Here is an 18,246-nt window from a genome sequence, read left to right as displayed (position 1 = left end):
CCTGCTGAAGATACAACCTGAAGTCTCCATGGTCTTCACTTCTGAGTTGCCTAAACTTTAGAAGATAAAAGTTCACAACAATGTTTTAACATTTGATCATCTGAATTGTTGAAACTTTGGTACTTCATGATGATTGTTTGAATTTGTTGTTGCATGAGCAATATATTAGTGTTTTATTATTTAGATTTATAACTGATGTCAATGTTGTTGTTATTCCTTCTTTATAGTAACCACACCTTGATCCACATGTTGAGTTATCAATAAAGTGATTAATGGAACTTTGTGCATTCTCATCGATGCCCCACAGCGATTATAGTTTTTCCCAGCTTCCAAGAAACTTCAAAACAGTGATGCTGTGTGTCTGTGTCTTCAGTCTCTGTTGATTGTGTGACTGTGACGTCTCTGTAGTGGCTCCTTATTCACCATCAGCTGATCCTGAGGAAACTGGACTGACGTATAAATACTGAGAGTCTACAATAAAACACACAGACAGTCACATATGAGTATGAGACATTACTGCGGTCACATCACATCAGCAGATCCATTTCAGAAAAACAAACAAACAAAAAAAAAAAACAGTATATTCACATTACAGCCAGAGATATGAATGAACAACTGATCACAGATTAATAACAGTGAATGATTAACAACTTTCTATTCATTATTTACACACAGATACACTGGAAGAGATCATATATTTCATAGATCATAAGATTTAAACACAGTTTAAAGTACAAAGACTAAAGTGGAGCTGAATTATTATCTTATATTCTCCAGTTACACACATGAGGCCTGTTACTAAACCTTTAAAAGATTTAAATAATTTACTCACAATAGTATATTGTCTCCAGTTTATAATGTGGATCATCTTTCAGATCAGTGAGTAACTTCACTCCTGATTTTCCTAGTTTATTCCCAGACAGATACAGTTCTCTCAGATGTGAGGGGTTTGATCTCAGAGCTGAAGCCAGAGCAGCACAACCTTCATCAGTGACGCCACAATTACTCAACCTGTAGAGAACAATGACACACTCTTCACTCTCTCAGATCAGATAAGTTTAACTGTGAATCCATTAGTAAAAATAAAGTACAAACACAAATAAACATGTTAGATCTCAGTCTAGTGATCCATCAAACATGTCACAGAACAAAAACATGAGCCTCATTTAAGATAATTTTAAGATAAATAATATTACTTTGTGTCTGTAGTTTGGTATTCACTCTGGTCTCAGAGCAGGAGAGGAGATATAATGACAAGCACTGCCACAAACTGCTGCGGATAGAATGAGATTTATGCATGTTGATGCTCAATGGTGCTGTTTGAAACCGTCATATGCTTCAGGACTGAACAGACACAGAGCTGAATGTGAGATATTGTTTCATAGTGATATAAGGACAGATCTGTCTGGAGAAAGATCTGTCTCACTTGCTCCTCCAATAAACACCTACAGGAGGACATTTGCCTCACAGGAGTCATGTGTTCCCCATTACACAACCCTCTACGGTCACCTTGGCAACTGAATCGCCATTGGCTAGTAATTTTTTTTAGTTTACTCGCCAGATTGATATACTATATATGTATGCATGTGTATATTTTATATCTATCTATCTATCTATCTCAGTCTGGAGAGTAAACAAAAAAAATTTTACCAGCCAATCTCCGGGTGTGTGTATATATACAGTGGGTACGGAAAATATTCAGACCCCCTTAAATTTTTCACTCTTTGTTATATTGCAGCCATTTGCTAAAATCATTTAAGTTCTTTTTTTTTTCCCTCAATGTACACACAGCACCCCATATTGACAGAAAAACACAGAATTGTTGACATTTTTGCAGATTTATTAAAAAAGAAAAACTGAAATATCACATGGTATTCAGACCCTTTGCTCAGTATTTAGTAGAAGCACCCTTTTGATCTAATACAGCCATGAGTCTTTTTAGGAAAGATGCAACAAGTTTTTCACACCTGGATTTGGGGATCCTCTGCCATTCCTCCTTGCAGATCCTCTCCAGTTCTGTCAGGTTGGATGGTAAACGTTGGTGGACAGCCATTTTTAGATCTCTCCAGAGATGCTCAATTGGGTTTAAGTCAGGGCTCTGGCTGGGCCATTCAAGAAAAGTCATGGAGTTGTTGTGAAGCCACTCCTTCGTTATTTTAGCTGTGTGCTTAGGGTCATTGTCTTGTTGGAAGGTAAACCTTCGGCCCAGTCTGAGGTCCTGAGCACTCTGGAGAAGGTTTTCGTCCAGGATATCCCTGTACTTGGCGCATTCATCTTTCCTCGATTGCAACCAGTCGTCCTGTCCCTGCAGCTGAAAAACACCCCACAGCATGATGCTGCCACCACCATGCTTCACTGTTGGGACAGGTGATGAGCAGTGCCTAGTTTTCTCCACACATACCGCTTAGAATTAAGGCCAAAAAGTTCTCTCTTATTTCTCACCATCTTGGAGTCCTTCAGGTGTTTTTTAGGAAAGGCTCACTGAGGAGAGGCTTCTGTCGGGCCACTCTGCCATAAAGCCCAGACTGATGGAGGGCTGCAGTGATGGTTGACTTTCTACAACTTTCTCCCATCTCCCGACTGCATCTCTGGAGCTCAGCCACAGTGATCTTTGGGTTCTTCTTTACCTCTCACCAAGGCTCTTCTCCCCCGAAAGCTCAGTTTGGCTGGATGGCCAGCTCTAGGAAGGGTTCTGGTCATCCCAAACATCTTCCATTTAAGGATTATGGAGGCCACTGTGCTCTTAGGAACCTTAAGTGCAGCAGAATTTTTTTTGTAACCTTGGCCAGATCTGTGCCTTGCCACAATTCTGTCTCTGAGCTCTTCAGGCAGTTCCTTTGACCTCATGATTCTCATTTGCTCTGACATGCACTGTGAGCTGTAAGGTCTTATATAGACAGGTGTGTGGCTTTCCTAATCAAGTCCAATCAGTATAATCAAACAGCTGGACTCAAATGAAGGTGTAGAACCATCTCAAGGATGATCAGAAGAAATGGACAGCACCTGAGTTAAATATGAGTGTCACAGCATAGGGTCTGAATACTTAGGACCATGTGATATTTCAGTTTTTCTTTAATAAATCTGCAAAAATGTCAACAATTCTGTGTTTTTCTGTCAATATGGGGGTGCCGTGTGTACATTGAGGAAAAAAAAAAAATTGAACAAATGATTTTAGCAAATGGCTGCAATATAACAGAGTGAAAAATTTAAGGGGGTCTGAATACTTTCCGTACCCACTGTATATACACACACACACACACACACACATACACACACACCCGGAGAACCCGGCAGTTCTTAAGAGCTGAAGAATTCTGAAGGAACTTTTCAGAACTTTTTCCTGTTCTTTTGACAGGAATACAACAAAGAATATTGTTTACATGTAGCGGGTCAATTCTGCATGTTATGTAAGACTCTCTCGCTCGGTCTTTCTTTGTGTGTGCGATGGGGAGTCAAGTGCCTTCAGACTAGAGTTTATGGTACGTCAAATACAAGTGTGCTGTGCATTCATTCAGATGAACTGAAGGAAAAAAAAAAAAAAAGCACAGATCGCTTGACAGAGAGTGAAACTCTGAAGTGCTCAGTCAGAGTGTTCGGCGAGTGAAAATATACCTGTGCTAAACTTATATTCTTAGTCTCCAACTCACACACTGGCGAGTAAAATCTGAGAATTTATTAGCCAGTGGTTAATATTAGACATCATTTAGTCGTCCGGTGTGAAGATTTAGTCGCATATGCGAGTGATTTACTCGCAATGTAGAGGGTTGTTACATCTCATTTATTAGCTCTTGTGATCAAACACATAATTGTGTCATGTTTGGCAGCTTATAAACTGAACAGAAATCACTAAATCACACATTAGTATCTGAACATTCAGGTTAAATCTTTATGACATCTGCAAGAACACAAAGAGCTCATGGGATTTCAGAAAAGAGGAAAATGAACTCTTACACAGAGATGGGCAGGTGAAGGAGTATTAAATCAAACTAGCAGAAGCAACTGAAGCTCCAGTAAATGTCTGGTGGATCAAAAACAGGAGCAAGAGCTCATGTGATGTGATGAAGATGAATGAAATGAACTTCATCTTCAGTCATTTGTGCTGAGATTTAGTGTGTCTAGTCATAATTTACATTAAAGGACACAACATACTGAGGACAAAGACATGCGGCTATCAGAGAGATGATCTTACCACAGTTTCTCCAGTTTACAGTGAGGATCCTCCAGTCCAGCACAGAGATGCTTCACACCCAAATCTCCTAGTTTATTCCCAGACAGATCTAGTTCTCTCAGGTGTGAGGGGTTTGATCTCAGAGCTGAAGCCAGAGCAGCACAACCTTCATCTGTGATGCCACAATTACTCAACCTGTAGAGAACAATGACACACTCTTCACTCTCTCAGATCAGATCAGTTTAGCTGTGAATCCATTAGTAAAAATAAAGTACAAACACAAATAAACATGTTTGATGGATCACTGGACTGAGAACTAACATGTCACAGAACAACAACATGAGCCTCATTTAAGATAAATAATATTACTTTGTTGTACAATGTACAATTGAACTTAAAAATCAAAATTCCCTTGATCTTTTGACATGAGGACAGTGCACTATAAAAAGATGCTGTAAGTTTCAGAACTCAAAACTTTGTTGATAGTCTAAAAACAGCTTATATTGAAGCCAAAATGACAGCTTGTGGAATGTTCTACTCTATGATGTAATAGTGTGATAGATCACTATTGCTTTGTCTCTTCTTACAGATCGTTTGATAAGTATTGAGTTATTTATGCGTTTTTGACCGAAATCACAGCAGTGTCCATCTGTGAAGGACGTAGACTGTCAAACACACAAATATTAGGCAATCACAGCAGTGAGCGTTTACTTCTGAGTCTACAATCCTCCACGTCTATTCAAACAGAGCGTTGTGATGAGGGGGTCAAAACAGGTCAGAAAATAGCTTATTACTTTTTTTTTTCTTTTTTTTTAATGTAAATACCTTGACAGCATAAGTGGACCTCAGAGAACGGAACAAAATAAATGAAATAAAAAAACAAACAGGCAGTTCATGACCCCTTTAAAAATTGCAATTACTTAAATTATTTTTTTTGCAAAGACACTTTTAATTATTGGCAAACCCAAATAATGTATTCGTATGCCACTTATCTGTCTCTGAATCTAACAGTGTCACTGATTTGATATAAAACACATCAAAATACTGACCATTAAACTCTGGACAACATCTGCAGCACTAAAGATTTATGAGCTTTTAACTTTGATTTTCTTAATGTTTTAACAGTGGAGTGATTGTTCTCAGTGATACTTACTGAACTGATCTGGAATCTTTAATCACAGGCAGCAGCTTCTGAAGAACTTCCATATTTTCAGGCTTATTCTTTTCTTTAACAAATTTATCAAGACGAAACTCATTCAGTTCCTCTTCTGATGTCAACAACAGAAAAACTACAGCTGACCACTGAGATGAAGAGAGTTGGATTTCCTTTATTCTTCCAGATTTCAGATACTGTTGTATTTCCTTCACTAGTGAATGATCACCCAGTTCATTCAGACAGTGGAACAGATTGATGGATTTCTCTGGAGAGTCAATGATCCGGATCTTCATCTTGATGTACTCAACTGTTTTCTCATTGCTGTCAGATCTGCTTCTTGTCTGTTTCATTAGACCTTGAAGGAGAATCTGCTGAGACTCCACTGACAAACCCAGGAGGAACCGCAGGAAAAGATCCAGATGTCCATTTTTACTCTGTAGAGCCTCATCCACAGCTCTCTGATGCAGCTCAGATAATGTAACATGTTTAAACAAGAGTTCAAACAAGTCCTTCACTTTAGACTGTAAACTCTGTTCGGTAATTGGCTCCAACCCATTTTTGTTGAGGTTTGTCCAGGAGAGGTGCACATATAGAGCTGCTAGATGTTCCTGAATGCTCAGATGAACAAAGCAGAAGACTTTCCCCTGATACAAGCCCAACTCCTCTCTGAAGATCTGAGTGCACAATCCTGAGTACACTGATGCTTCTGTCACATCAATGCCACACTCTCTCAGGTCTTCCTCATAGAAGATCAGGTTGCCTTTCACAAGCTGCTGAAAAGCCACTTTCCCCAGTTTGAGAATCATGTCTTCATCTGTCACCTTCTTCTCATAGTCCTTCTCACGTTTGATGTTGGTCTGAAGGATCAGGAAGCGTGTGTACATTTGAGTGAGAGTCTTGGGAATCTCTTCACTCTCTGCTGGACTCAACATCTTCTCCAGAACAGTGGCTGAGATCCAGCAGAACACTGGGATGTGGCACATGATGTAGAGGCTCCTTGATGACTTCAGGTGCGAGATGATTGTATTGGCCAGACTCTGATCACTGATTCTCTTCCTGAAGTATTCCTGCTTCTGTGGCTCATTGAAGCCTCGTACCTCTGTCACTCGATGGACACACTCAGAGGGGACGAGATCAGCTGCTGCTGGTCTGGAGGTGATCCAGATGAGAGCAGAGGGAAGCATATTCCCCACAATGAGGTGTGTCAGCAGCATGTCCACTGAAGCTGATTCAGTTATATTACACAGTTTCACTTTGCTCTTAAAGTCCAGAGACAGACGACACTCATCCAGACCATCAAAGATGAACAACACTTTATATTCATCACTGGATATTTCCATTTCTTTAGTTTCAGGGAAAAAGATATGAAGAAGATCTGAAAGACTGAGTGTTTTGTCCTTCATCAAGTTGATTTCTCTGAAAGGAAGTGGAAATATGAGCTGGACATCCTGATTCTCTTTCCCTTCAGCCCAGTCCAGGATCAACTTCTGCACAGAGACTGTTTTTCCAATGCCAGCAACTCCCTTTGTCAGCACAGTTCTTATGGCTTTGTCTTGTCCAGGTAAAGGTCTAAAGATGTCATTACATTCGATGGCTGTGTCCTCTGTTGCTGCTCTCCTGGATTGTGTCTCAATCTGTCTCACCTCATGCTCATTACTGATCTCTCCACTCTCACTCTCTGTGATGTAGAGCTCTGTGTACATCTCATTCAGGAGCGTTGGGTTTCCCTGCGTCGCTGTTCCCTCATACAGACGCTCAAACTTCTTCGTCAGATTTGATCTAAATATGTTGAGGATTTCATGGCTGGAAAATTTTTAAATAACTGCATTATTAAATAAGCAAATGAGCAGGGTGTCTTTTATGTATTCTGTATCATAATCAAATAATCTTTTAGAGAAATATTAGACCTGAGATCAGTCTTTGTATCTTCACTCTTATAATCTAATGGCTGATTCATAGATGCATCACTCCTCATAGACACACAGCTAGACTCTGCTTCTGATCTCTTCTTCTGAAATGAACTGTAACAGAGAGAGATTTAAGTGAATCCTTTTAACAAAGTGCATGCTCCTTAATTATTTAAACAATTACCTTAAAAAGCACTTAAGGATAATTTAATTTACACTACTTTATTGCAAAATATGTTAAATAGAAGTGAGTGCTTTCACAAATGTGTCTCTCTGTGTGACACTGTAGATGTTAAAATTATTGTTGTCAAAATTAGTGCGTCAATGAAGGTTAATTTTTTTCAGTTCAACGTGTTAAAAATATTTAACGCAATTATTATTATTATTATTAACGAGTCCACTCCACTCACAACTGTTGCTTCTATCTCTTTTTTCTTGACAAGAATTGCATTTATTTAGAAGCAGAATGTCTTTCATCACATCAAACAGAAGACTTTTCATACGAGCACTTCAAATTCACCTCAGTGCCTGGCGCAAGTCAAACGAGTGCAGAAAAGGTACAGATGACGATGGAGCTTCAGCAGAACAGTGAACTACGGTCAGGCCATAGGTCAATAAAAACGAATTTTCCTGTCCTGTTAGGCATTATAAATGTGCTTGTAGCATGCGCTTTTCAATTGCACGCACAAATACAGTGGCGCAGCGGCGCCTGTATCATTTCATATTAAAGTGAGAATGAAATTACGAGCATGCCATAGTTATGTCATCATTTAAGTCATGAAGTTACCAAAAAAGGTGATTAAAGCTGCCTTCAAACTGTGCATGAATTTAAGTATTTGTTATATGTGACCCTGGACGACAAAACCAGTCTTAAGTCGGTGGGGTATATTTGTAGCAATAGCCAAAAATACACTGTATGGGTCAAAATTATAAATTTTTCTTTTATGCCAAAAATCATTAATATTTTAAGTAAAGATCATGTTCCATGAAGATATTTTGTAAATTTACTACTGTAAATATATCAAAACGTCGTTTTTTATTAGTAATATGCATTGAATTCATTTGGACAACTTTAAAGGTGATTTTCTCAATATTTTGATTTTTTTTGCACCCTCAGATTCCAGATTTTCAAATAGTTGTATCTCGGTCAAATATTGTCCTATCCTAACAAACCATACATCAATGGAAAGCTTATTTATTCAGCTTTCAGATAATGTTTAAATCCAAATTTTGAAAAATTGACACTTAATGTTTTATGGTCCAGGGTCACACATACGAGTTACTTTTAAGAATATGTCTCTGAAATTAAGTGGTTTTCAAAACTGTCCTGGAGCAGCCCATCACGCTCTTCCTCATCTAACACTTGTTTCACACATACTCAGTTTGCAGTGCGTATGCGGTGCATATTTTTTCATTCACACTGCACATGGTTGCCGTTCAGCAGTGCGTTCCAGGAGCGGTGCGTCTGCAGCGATCGTTTCCGCACCGAGTCTATTTTTGCTGTGATGCACGTGCTGAATTAAAGTGACAGCGCATTGTTCGTGGTAAAATGAAAATGGATTGAAACGGAAATGTAGTAGTTTCACAAGAAATGTCACGGTCTACTGTGTTTCAGTCAACATGTGGCATTTTGGCTAGGTTTACCAGAAGGAAAAGTGCACTTTTAGATGAACATAATAGATGCACTTGTGGCAGTAGAAGAGTTATTCAAGACCCGCGGGATTGCTTGTAATAAAGATTTAAATGCAAAAGAAAAGGCACGAGAGCCGACGGTTTCTATCTGTGGTAGGTTTTAATTTAAAATATTTGTGATAGCCCACTTTTAACGTCATTCATTCATTCATTCATTCACTATTTTGTAAAGGGGGGGGGGGGTCGAAATGGCAATTTTTACAAATTACAAAGGGGTAAAAATGACTTCAGTAAGATGGCAGCATCATAATGTTACTTTTACACAGAGATTGGTAGGTCCGTTAGTAAAATCTGTTGACTTTAGCAATCTTTGTTGCATTATGTGCCAATGGTGACCATTCAAAAAATGGGGAAACACCACTTTTCAAGTTTTTTTTTTTTCTCATAAGTTTGTATGCCTGTCACTCAAGAAGTATTAAAGATATCTTAATGCCCTTTTAGATATTGGGTCTTAAACTTTCCTTTTGGCATCTTTATATTTAAGGCCCTATATGGTTCGGTTCCAGAGATATTGGAATTTTAATATGGCTCCAGGCGTAAATCGTTATTTTCAGTGGTCAAAAACCAAATGTGGGTCAGTTTGAAAAAACATGATACTTCTTTTATAGAGGAATGTCTGAAGAACAAATAATGTTGAAACTAGAGCTGTACCTTGTTTCCTTCTGTCAGGACAACTGCATTGAACATACCTGTCTGAGTGCCATAAATATTATTTTCCAAAGTTTGCATGCCTATAACTCAAGAAGTATTAAAGATATCGCAATATGATTTTAGATTCAAATTTTTAATAAACTTTTCTTTTCGAATCTTAAATTTCAAGGCCCTGCATCATTCAACCCCAGAGATATGGGGATCTCATTGAGGTTCTTTGTCTAGATTGTTGAATACCCATTTTCAGTGGTCGAAAACCAGACTTGGTCACTTGCATAAAGCTGATTCTTCTTTATTTAAAGAACAACATCTGAAGAAGAAATAATGTTAAAATTATAACTGTATATTGTTTCCATCTGTAAAAACAATATAGAACATAGCTGTTTAAGTGTCATAAATAATCTTTTTTCCAAATTTTGTGTGCCTGTAACTCAAGAAGCATTAAGCTTATCCTAGTATCATTTTAAATTCTGGTTCCTAAGAAATTTTTCTTTTGTTTTTAACAGCCTGTATGGTTTATTTCAGAGATATCGAAATAAATAGTATCAATATTTTGATACTAACCAAAATTAGTATCCTACCTAGGGCTGCTTGATGTATCGTTTCAGCATCGATATCGAGTTCCTTACGCTTCCACAATAGTCACATCACGGGATGTGCGATGTTTGAACTTTGTGTCAGTTTGTCATAAATAAAACACGGCAGCAGTTTATTGTCGGGGATTTGTCGTGTCGTGCCGCCTCTTTAGACAGCATCACTGATTATAATGGGTTCTATAGTATTTTGTCGCACCGCTCACGTCCGGTGTAGATACGGTGAGAGCCACGCAGATGCACGTTAACACCGAATTCCGTTCACTTCCGTGTCTATTTGTGCTTGAAATAACACGTACGCACAAAATTATGTAAAAATGCATGTCTCTGCAAGTATCCTTGTAAACACAGTTGCTTATGGCTGGATGTGTAACAGTATATTGGTTCACAGCAGTTTAATGTTCCTGAGGCTTTCTGTGTCATGAAAGTTAATCAAACAATAAAACTGATTCAAATATAGAATCTTATGAATAGACTGTCCTGACAGAAGGAAACACGATACATCTCTAGTTTCAACATTATTTGTTCTTTAGACATTCCTCTTTAAAAGAAAAGTAGTATCATATTTTTGTAAACTGACCCACATTTGGTTTTTGACCACTGAAAATGTCGATTTTAACGATTTATGCCTGGAGCCATATTAAAATTCCATTATCTCTGAAACCGAACCAAATCATGTAGGGCCTTAAAAATAAAGATGCCAAAAGGAAAGTTTAAGACCCAATTGAGTTACAGGCCTGCAAACTTTGGAGGAAAAAAACTTGAAGTGTCGTTTCCCCATATTTGAATGATCACCATTGGCACAAAATGCAACAAAGATTGCTAAAGTCAACAGATTTTACTAACAGATGTAGAAACTCAATGTAATAACTGCACATAATGTAAAAATTGCACATAATGTAATAAGTATTACATTATTATTGTAATAAAACGTTCATAATGTAATAATTCTCAAAACGTAATCAAATTTTGAGCTCATAATGTAATAATTTTTCACATAATGTAATAGGTTATTGTATGAGAAGTTTATTACATTATGAACACACTGTGGCAACTTATAATGTAAATCACAGTTCATAAGGTAATACCAGCACATAATTTAAATTAATGTTTACAATATTATAATTATGTTTCAATATAATAAATTTGACCACAAAGCATAATAGTTTTACATAAAACAAGCTATTACATTAGAATAAAATTAAGCTTATTAGGCTACATTGTGAACTTTTATTGTGAAGAAATATTCATTTAACTCCTGCTCCATGTTGCCATTGCCTGAGGCAGATAATGCAATCTACTCCATTAGACTTTGGAAACTTATTTGTTTTGTTTTTTTTACAAATTTGTTCATACAAATGAACATGCCTTCAGTGCCTTAATTTTGCTCAAACAATTAAAATATATTTATATGTAACCACTGTCATTGTCATCATACCATGGACATTACCTGAGAAGTTAAAGTAAATATGTCAGCAAACTGCGCTCTTTCAAGGGAGTGCATTTAATGCATGGCCAAAGTAAGAGCATAATCTACTGTAAGTGTTTAAAACATGCAAAGTAGGATTGCCAACTGTTCCCATATTTAAGTAAGATTCCATAAAAGGTGGATTTTTTTTAAATATATATATATATATAGTGGGTACGGAAAGTATTCAGACCCTCTTAAATTTTTCACTCTTTGTTATATTGCAGCCATTTGCTAAAATCATTTAAGTTCATTTTTTTTCCTCAATGTAAACACAGCACCCCATATTGACAGAAAAACACAGAATTGTTGACATTTTTGCAGATTTATTAAAAAAGAAATATCACATGGTCCTAAGTATTCAGACCCTTTGCTGTGACACTCATATATTTAACTCAGGTGCTGTCCATTTCTTCTGATCATCCTTGAGATGGTTCTACACCTTCATTTGAGTCCAGCTGTGTTTGATTATACTGATTGGACTTGATTAGGAAAGCCACACACCTGTCTATATAAGACCTTACAGCTCACAGTGCATGTCAGAGCAAATGAGAATCATGAGGTCAAAGGAACTGCCTGAAGAGCTCAGAGACAGAATTGTGGCAAGGCACAGATCTGGCCAAGGTTACAAAAACATTTCTGCTGCACTTAAGGTTCCTAAGAGCACAGTGGCCTCCATAATCCTTAAATGGAAGACATTTGGGACGACCAGAACCCTTCCTAGAGCTGGCCGTCTGGCCAAACTGAGCTATCGGGGGAGAAGAGCCTTGGTGAGAGGTAAAGAAGAACCCAAAGATCACTGTGGCTGAGCTCCAGAGATGCAGTCGGGAGATGGGAGAAAGTTGTAGAAAGTCAACCATCACTGCAGCCCTCCACCAGTCGGGGCTTTATGGCAGAGTGGCCCGACGGAAGCCTCTCCTCAGTGCAAGACACATGAAAGCCCGCGTGGAGTTTGCTAAAAAACACCTGAATAAGATTCTCTGGTCTGATGAGACCAAGATAGAACTTTTGGCCTTAATTCTAAGCGGTATGTGTGGAGAAACCAGGCACTGCTCATCACCTGTCCAATACAGTCCCAACAGTGAAGCATGGTGGTGGCAGCATCATGCTGTGGGGTGTTTTTCAGCTGCAGGGACAGGACGACTGGTTGCAATCGAGGGAAAGATGAATGCGGCCAAGTACAGGGATATCCTGGACGAAAACTTTGTCCAGAGTGCTCAGGACCTCAGACTGGGCCAAGGTTTACCTTCCAACAAGACAATGACCCTAAGCACACAGCTAAAATAACGAAGGAGTGGCTTCACAACAACTCCGTGACTGTTCTTGAATGGCCCAGCCAGAGCCCTGACTTAAACCCAATTGAGCATCTCTGGAGAGACCTAAAATGGCTGTCCACCAACGTTTACCATCCAACCTGACAGAACTGGAGAGGATCTGCAAGGAGGAATGGCAGAGGATCCCCAAATCCAGGTGTGAAAACTTGTTGCATCTTTCCCAAAAAGACTCATGGCTGTATTAGATCAAAAGGTGCTTCTACTAAATACTGAGCAAAGGGTCTGAATACCATGTGATATTTCAGTTTTTCTTTTTTAATAAATCTGCAAAAATGTCAACAATTCTGGTGGGCATAGATTAATTTTTTTAATCTAGATTAATCTCACTTTAATCTTGGAATTAATCTAGATTAATCTAGATTAAAATGGCTCATTTGAATTCTGCCAAATAGATCAGAATAAATTCACTACTAGTAGTAAACAACTAGCAGTAATCAAGAATTTAATATTGATAACATTGAAGACATTGTATGATTATTCCTTAAAGATAAGGTTTTAATAGTTTTAGTAGTAGTAGCCTATTACATTCTGCCCAATGTCTTCAAGTGAAACCGAACTTTTATTTTGACGGGTTGCCGTGAGGATAGTTTTTCTCAAATGAAATGAAACGCTCGAATGCTCATGAAGTGACTCTCAGAGCAGTTCTGGAGATGTTGTTCATGTATTTATGTCCTCATTTAGTGAGACGACAGACGTTAATATCGCCGCAAGCGTCGAGCGGTCTTCTGTATGAGTAGTGAACAAACCCGCGCGTCTGTGCCATACATTAACACAGAGACACACAGAAGTCATATTTAAATAGACGTTTTGCGCTTAATATTTACAAATAGGAGTGGGAGTGTGCTCACTTGTGTGTGCGCTACGCTTTGTGTGTGCGCACCGCCAAACCTGATATTGCCAGTGCAACGTGTTCCTGGGTCAACATCTTTGTTGACCCTGGAACAACATTGTGATTAACCAATCAGATTTCAAGAACCAGTTTATAATTTTTGTGAAGTTTAGGATTATAATCAGTGTTTGGCGCTTGTACATCAGTGTAATTCATCTATCAGTTCCTCAGATTTTAGGGATTACTCATGGGTAAGGTTAGGTTTAGGTGTAGGAATATGGTTAAGATTATATTTTTGATTAAAATGTTGTTCCAGGGTCAACAAAATATGTTGACCCAGGAACACGCTGCACTTGGCAATATCAGGTTGTGCGTGCGCACCGGGCGGAACTCCGCTGTGCGCGATACAGAGAGCGCGACCATGTAACGAGAGATAGAAATGACTTGCCGATTTCCATTGGGAAGCTTCTTAAAATAAATTTTCCTGAAGCAAACCCGGCGGCTTCATAGCTGCATCCATGTTAGCACGCATACACACAGGTTCAAGACTGCTCGCCCCCTACAGTGCAATTTGGCTAGGTATACATCCGCTAAAATATCGAGGTGAAAGTCATCATAGCTTGCGTAGTATAGACCCAGCTCCCAACCCAACTTTGAGAATAGATTAACGGCGATATTTTTTTTTAATCGCCCGATTAGAGTCTCACGTTAACGCCGATAACGGCCCACCACTATATATATATATATATATATATATATATACACACACACGCACACGCACACACGCACACACGCACACGCACACGCACACACACTCAGAATTCTGGAACCCAGAATATTTTGATACTTGAATAAAAACAATGAGAGCCATGAGAGCATCCATAGTGTAGTTGGTACTGTGCTCTACCCTTTGGTTTAACAATGTAAAAGGGCATGGAAATCGAGCAATGGATGATGAAACCTACAGTACTTTTATGAATCCTGGGCCTGCTCTTCTCTCCGACTGCCACAAGAGGTCGCCCTGCCATCATATTGACTTTCACACCACACATCACAATGGACTGCATTTCCCATCAGCCATCTCACTAATCACACGCTCACCTGATCACACACACACAGCTGTATCCAATCAGACACTCTTTATAAGCCTTGGACTTTCTTTCCCTCACTGCTGAGTATTGTATGCATTTATCACTGCCCTACAGAGCCCTGTTAGTTTCCCTAGTCTTGCCTTGCCTTGGTCGGATTGTGTTTTCCCCTGCCTGGACTATCGCTTACGTTTTGGATTACCTCTCCTTTCTAGCCCCTTTGGATACGGTTCACGATCGTCGACCCACGCTTGTCTTTGTTTACTCTTTGTCTCGCCCATGTTATACCTGTTTGCCACTGTTCGACCCTGCCTGTTATGACCACGTCTCTTCTCATTAAAAGCTTGCATATGGATCCGCACGTCTCGTCAGTCCCGTAACAAGTACAATGTAATTTTGAACGCACTGATGTTTTTAGTTTTAAAAAGCCTAATACAATTATGAAATTTGACATTTTTGGTGAGTTTATAAATGTAATAAATTTCTCAGTGTAATAATTGTTATTATATTATGATCTCAAGATTTTATTATGTTTTGAGAACATTGTTACATTATGAACATTTTATTACAATAATAATGTAATACTTATTACATTATGTGTTGCTACCAATCTCTGTGTAAAAATAACATTATGATGCTGCCATCTTTCTGAAGTCATTTTTACCCCCCTTTAATTTGACTCTGAATCTCAGGTGAAAATTTGATCCCCCTCTATAAAATAGTGGATTACTCAGTAAATATTAAATATCCATGATATTTAATATTTTGGCTTTAATCACTATACAAGTCTATCTTTCTTCAGAAAAAATATTAGCAAAATCAAAAATTTGGGCTGGGGAATTTCTAGAAATTTGGTTGATTTGACATGGAATGACCCAACACTATTTTGAGAATATAAAATGACATGCTATAATAATTTATTATTTAAAAATGTACCTGAGATCAGTCTTTGTATCTTCACTCTTAAACTCTATAGGACGACCCATAGACCAATCACTCCTCATAGACACACAGCTGGGCTCTGCTTCTGATCTCTTCTGATGAACTGAACTATAACGGAGAGAGATTAAAGGGAATCCTTTGAATTACCATATTTAACAAAGTACATCTTCAGGATCATTTTGTTTACACTATTTTATTACAACAGATGTTAAAAATCATACTGCAGGTTATTATTTATTTATTTATTTTTTACAAAATGAATATATACTGTAACCTTGTATTAAAATACCATATGAAAAGTTAATGCAGGATTTAAAATGTTTTACAAGACATGAGGACACAAATTTAGTAGAAAAAGTGAGTTTCTTTGACAGTTTTCAAAAACTGCTTTTTTTAATTTTACGTCATAAGGAGGAGTTGTTTGCTGGGCTCTGCATTGGCTCAGTGCAGAGCAGGCTGGTATTCAGTAGGAGCGGTCGTGAGTCAGTGTGTTTTTGGTAGTTTGGTAGTCATCGTCAAGGTAAATTATTGTGTTTGTTATTTATTATTGTTATTAAATTGTTGTGGTTGCACAAACTCCAGCCTGTCAGGAGATCAAGTCCACAGGTTTCCTAACAAGAAAAAGCATGGTGCTGCTATCTTCCATGACTGGGTGCATTTTGTGCAGGTAAAGAGATGGGACTTCACTTCTGCATCTGCTTTGAAAAACACAGTGGTTTGTATCGCAGTGTTTCCCAACCACTGTGCTATGGCACACTAGAGTGCCATGACAGGTTGTCTGGTGTGCTATGGAAAATTATCAAACGTTCTATCTCTATTATAGTTCCTTATTATTATTATAAATTCTATTGGTCATCTTGATGTCTGTTTGTAGGTTTTACAAATATTAAACAAATGAAAATAATTCAGAAGAGCTTGTGACTAAACCTCGTAATGCCATTGGATCCTCAAACTGCCAGTGAAACCATATAACTCCACCTCCCCCTTCATTCAGAATAAAGTGCTGCGCACAGTCTGGAGACAGATATCTGCTCGTTCTCAATGCAAAGGTAAATAAATAACAGGGCCCATATTCATGAAAAATTACATTCATGAGTTCCTCCTAGTAACAAAATTCTTAGAAATGTGGGTGTTTCCTCTTAAAATTAAAGAAAATATCCCAGTAAAGAAAAAAGTAATTCAGAAAGCATCTAAACCCTTAAAAGGTCCAAAATTGTTAGGAGTACCGTCGAGGACTTTTAAAGGGGTCATATGATGCGATTTCAAGTTTTCCTTTCTCTTTGGAGTGTTACAAGCTGTTCATGCATAGATAAGATCCCTGAAGTTACAAAGACTAAAGTCTCAAAACCAAAGAGATATTCTTTATAAAAGTTAAGACTCTGCCATGCCCCCCTAAAACGGCTCATTTAAACACACCCCCACGTCTACATCACGGTGTGGGGAGATTTTCATAACACCGCCCAAATGTTTACACAAAGAAAGAGGGCGTGATTTTTATTCTCGCTGTAGTGCTGTTGCTGCCGCTGGCGCCGTGTCTTGGAGACGCTGTGTGTTTCGTTGTGAAAGCGCAAACTACTTTGTTTGGCCTTCCAAAAGAGGACATGACTAGAAATCAGTGGTTAAGTTGTATTTACAACACTGTTCCAGAACAGTTCAACCCAAATATTAGTGTGTGTGCAGCGCAATTTACGGAAGACTATTTCATGAACCTTGGAGGAGAGAAGCCTACAATGCCAGCTGTGCGCAAAGGCTGTTTCTATAAAGTGTGGCAATTCCAACTTTGCAAGGACAGTCTGGCGCTTCTGACTCACAGCCTGCAAGTACGTTTTCTTATTTAAAGAATTTGCCACTGACGATTAAAACACGAGTTTTGAGCGGTGAAGAGTAGTGCTTGTTGTTTGTCGTTTCTCCGATCACAAATGCAGACATGGTAAGGTTTACGCTTCGTGTTGCATCATGTAAAAAGACAGTATAAATCATTATAATCAGTAATTATGTCCACACTGCATGCAACGAATGCCTCGTTTATAATGGGTTTTACTGTTTTAGTCTCGTCGGGACACGGCGTCACAATATGGTGAGGGGCGTAACATTTCCGTCACATGCTTGAGGTATTCGGCCAATCAGAATGCACTGGATAGCTGGCCAATCAGAGCATGCCTCGCTTCTCAGAACAATGAGCTCTGTAAAAAAATAAAAATAAAAATAAATAAATATCAGGCATTTCAGAAAGGTGGAGCATAGAGGTGCAACAATAAAATGTACAGTATGTGGAAAATAATGTGTTTTTTGAACTTTAAACCACAAACACATTGCATTACACCAAATAATGTTCTTTTTAGCAACGTCATATGACCCCTTTAAGAGGCTTAAGAGTTTCTTTAGCAGTGGAGAAAATGGATGAAACATGAGTGAGAA

The 18,246-nt window shown here is 38.4% G+C and overlaps 1 pseudogene; it reads right to left on the bottom strand.

Annotated features, from left to right (window-relative positions):
- Positions 1–407: 407 nt before the first annotated feature.
- The window catches only part of LOC131535243 (NLR family CARD domain-containing protein 3-like), a 31,414-nt pseudogene continuing 13,575 nt past the window's right edge, over positions 408–18,246 (bottom strand).

Source organism: Onychostoma macrolepis, unplaced genomic scaffold, assembly GCF_012432095.1.
Source record: "Onychostoma macrolepis isolate SWU-2019 unplaced genomic scaffold, ASM1243209v1 Scaffold2, whole genome shotgun sequence".
NCBI lineage: Eukaryota > Metazoa > Chordata > Actinopteri > Cypriniformes > Cyprinidae > Onychostoma > Onychostoma macrolepis.
This window is presented reverse-complemented; position numbering and strand designations above follow the sequence as displayed.